Consider the following 4249-nt stretch of genomic DNA (forward strand, 5'->3'; position numbering starts at 1 on the left):
TGCTTTCCTTGCCCTCCAAACTCTATCTGAGCCGAAATGTGTATCTACCGTCATCATGTGTGTATCAGCACACATTTTTGCAGGGAACTTTTCTCACACAAAGAAGACAATGGCTGATGCTTCACACTGGTAACCTTCAGGTCTGGTGCAGATCACAATATATTGTTTGACTTCACAATATGATTTTTCTATTTATCTGTTCGGGCTATTACTAGGGCAGAAATCATGTGCCAAACAGGCACACGTGAAAACTGACTCACCAGAAGAGCCTTAGATAACAAAAAACATCCAACAAATAGCTGTTGACTCATATATAATAAACAAAAAGGTCACGTTTTTGCTGTAGAAAATGAATAAATGTTCATGCATTTATATATATATGCTAAATATTTTTTACAACTGCAGATTTTTGACCTTGTAGGTCTTCATCAGGCTAAATCTCTAAGTTAAGTAAATCACTTAAAGATGCAATATTTGCAAAGTAAAAGTAAAACAAATATAGCCAAACTAAACTGAAACGAAATGGAACAATCGACTTTCACTGATTTTTAAATCGATAAGAAATTGAGCACTACATATTCAATGATTCATATTTTACTGACTAGCTAAAAAGTGGGTCATTAAACATATAACATGACTCATATCAGTCGGAGCTGGACAGGCATCAGGGTATGTGCCAGTTAATAATATTAGGCTATACAGTAGGGCTGTCCAAAAAAATTCGAATTTCGAATATTCGTCGAATTTAAAATAAAAATCCACATTCAAATGCAAAAATGCTGCATTCGAATTTTAGGTGTGTGTCAGGCTGCCTTATCAGTGGCACAAAAGATGCGATGACGATGTAAGTGTAAGTTATAAGTTTTTCTTAGTCTATCCAGTTGAACCCACTGGATGCGGCACTGCTACGTTGTTCATTCAAAATATTGCGGAAAAAAGAGAACATCAATGCGGAGATGTTGTTGTTTACGTCAAAACTGAAAACAAGTCGTTCACACAGAACGCATATTTATCGCATTTTCTATAGGGACATCTATCACTGTTACACTCACGTCTCGCACAAGAGAGCCGCATGTTTAGAAAGCCATGCAAAATTAAAGGCACAATATGTATGTTTTTGCCGCTAGAGGGCGCGTATTCAAAACAAACAAAGGCGTAGTTTGATGACGCCGAGACTGAGTGTGGAATCATGGGAGTTGTCGTCTTCATCCCCACAGCCGATGCAATCTGACGGGACTCGGGCAGAAATCATGTTTCTATTGATTTATTTACGTAGTAGAATGAAGCAGGGTGAGGCTGAAAGCCGTCGAAGCGAAACGAGGCCGCTGAACGAGCATGACACACGGCTCGAAAGCAGCGGAGCTTTTATTATGCCACAGTCGACCGCTTCCACTCCTTCCGGTCATGAGTATGTGGGGTAAAGCAGCGCTGTTTTATCATTCTAGATACATTTGAAAGTTCTGTTATAATGCTACTCTGTGCGGTCGTCACCGGTCTATTAAAACGCACAATATATTAAAGCGTCTTTGGTGTTTCCATGTTTTCTACAAAACAAAACCGGAAATCGAGGGTGTATGACGTCATTGGCAGGTGACACAATGACACTATAGACACAGCCCGTGTCACTAGTTAAAATTGATTATTTCTCTGGATTTAAACATTCTTCAAAACATTTTCATCCCACTGCATCTCATGTTTTTAAATGAAAAAGTACTATTTGTGATTGGTTTTCGGTCCTTTGTATTAAACTATACATACATACGTTTTGTTTCTAATTGTTTAAGCAACTTAATTAATTATATAGGGTTTATAAACATTATTTTAAACATTATGCACTTTTTTCAAAGATAGTCGTGTTATTTTATTGCTTTGAAGAAACGTGCATTAGTAATATTTTGCTCTATGCGCCCTCTTGTGGCCTCAGGAGAGAAGCCAAAAGCTTTTTTCCCCGCTAACTGAAATTATGCCTTTTAAATTCGAATATAATTTGAATATTGATAATATTTAAGTACAAAATTCGAATTTAGTTTTTCAGCCATTTTGACAGCCCTACTACAGAGTATAATATACTGTAGCTGTGATTAATTATTTGGTGCTTCCTCAAAGGTATCTACAGACTCATTAATGGAATTACTGAGGGAAATGGAATGATTAAGCAATTCTCATTGCTGTTCACTAGGCACCCGATTTTCTCAGATCTGAGTTGGAATGGAATAAGAGAATCACTTGGACAGAGAGAAAGGAAAGCGGGATATCAGGGGAGGGGGTACTCTAAGAACATAACATGAGAATTTATGTAGGTCATCGATTCAGAAATGTGTGGCAGTGGACAAGACAATAGTGGGTGAGCAGCCCTGGAGACTTCAGAGCGGAGGAGTCTCTCCATTTATCTATTATCTATCTACAAGGACAGGCATTTATCGACTTGAATTTTCAAATGTATTTTTCCTTTTAATATTACATAAAAATAAGTCAGATAAATAAATCCATCTCTATCATCTATCTATCTATCTATGTATCTATCTATCTATCTATCTATCTATCTATCTATCTATCATCTATCTGTCTGTTATATCTCCATCCATCAATCCATCATCTCTGTCTATTAATCCAACCATTCATTCCAGGTTAAAATCAGGAACCTTTTCCTCTGACACTTCATGTAAAGGGAGAGAATGAAAGCTCAGGTCCATCTGAAAGCTCCCCAGACACCACATACAGGCTATTACGTGTGAGTGTGAGCCCCATCTACAATCTCTTTATTCAGGAATATGTGTGTCATCCAGGAACAACATGCATCACTAAAACTCAAAAGCACCTCAGGGGAAAGTGGCCACCTGGATGTGAAGTCCAGACAGTCCATAGGCCATTCTCTCAACTGACCCTGTTTACAAGTGAGACAGACTGAATCTCTCATTTTCCAGGCTGGCTGTAAAGCCATGGCTGCCAAGCAGATGGACAAATCATTGCTCCGCTCACAAGACAGATGAATCAGATGAATACACAAAATGAGGAGAGATAACAAACAGAATAACGCCAAGACATCTAGACTGACGGCATACACGGCATACACATTTTTCTGCTCTCTGAGCGGTTTGTGATGTTGTCTTGTTTAGACTAGCAAATTTCCCCAGGGGTCACAAGAAATCAGAGTAAATGGAGTTATAAAATCACTTTAGACAGAATATTTATCTCCAGAATTATGGCAGTCAGAGGAAGCGAACAGCCATTCTGAGGATGTAAATATATGGCATTGTTTTTTGGGATGCTCAGATGAAACAGAAATGGTGTAAAATTTTGTATGAAACTAGACACTGCTCGTAAATTTCAACAATTACAAAGAAATGGCAAGTAACACACTGAAATACGTGAAATATAAAGTCTGAAAAATTATCTATCTATCTATCTATCTATCTATCTAACTATCTATCAGTAGTTTGAAACTATTTTTTACTCATAAATTGCTAATAAATTACAAATCACAATCAATAACAAAGAAACGGCAAGTAACACACTGAATTAAATGTGATGTAAAAAGTCTGAAATAGTCTTTTCTGGTAAAACATGCACCAATACTCTTTGTTTTATTTACAACTTCAAAAACAGTTTGTACAATGCTGGAAAACAGGCGCTTGTGCATGTTTGCATTTCAAACCCAGTGACCCTTAATATTACTATTCATAAAAATTAATCATTGTCATTGAGAGATGAGTGCTGGAGTGATTTACACAAACAAGCTTGCATGTGCCATCACTTTTTAAACAATAGCAACTGTGTTTTGGGGTTGTCTGTGTTTTGGGTTTTTAGCAATACAGCCTGAACTACTAAACTTCTAATAACCCAGAATGAAAACACCTTCTACAGTCAACAATGAATGAAGTTCATAAAATAAAATAAAAAAAAACATGACGTCTAGCCCTGAAAATGTCTCTCTTTGTATCTGCAGACTGATGTCAGAAGGTCAGGTATGAATCATTACTCACGTGCAGTTTCAATAAAGACTAATAATCAGGTCACACACGTGATGTGACAGATGGAAATGTTTCACACACGAAGCATTTATGATTTTTATGAATAATTAGAAAACCTGCTGTGAAGGAAATAAAAGCAGTGAGGGCCAGTAAGTAATGTGCCACTGAATACTAATACTGAAGTTACTGAGAAAGCCTTCATTTGATTTATATAAACTTTTCCTGATTCGTTAACATGTTGTTTAATATCTGAATGCTGCTCATTTGCACTATATATA

The sequence above is a fragment of the Sinocyclocheilus anshuiensis genome, unplaced genomic scaffold (genome assembly GCF_001515605.1).
Source record: "Sinocyclocheilus anshuiensis isolate Anshui unplaced genomic scaffold, SAMN03320099.WGS_v1.1 scaffold465, whole genome shotgun sequence".
NCBI classification, from domain to species: domain Eukaryota; kingdom Metazoa; phylum Chordata; class Actinopteri; order Cypriniformes; family Cyprinidae; genus Sinocyclocheilus; species Sinocyclocheilus anshuiensis.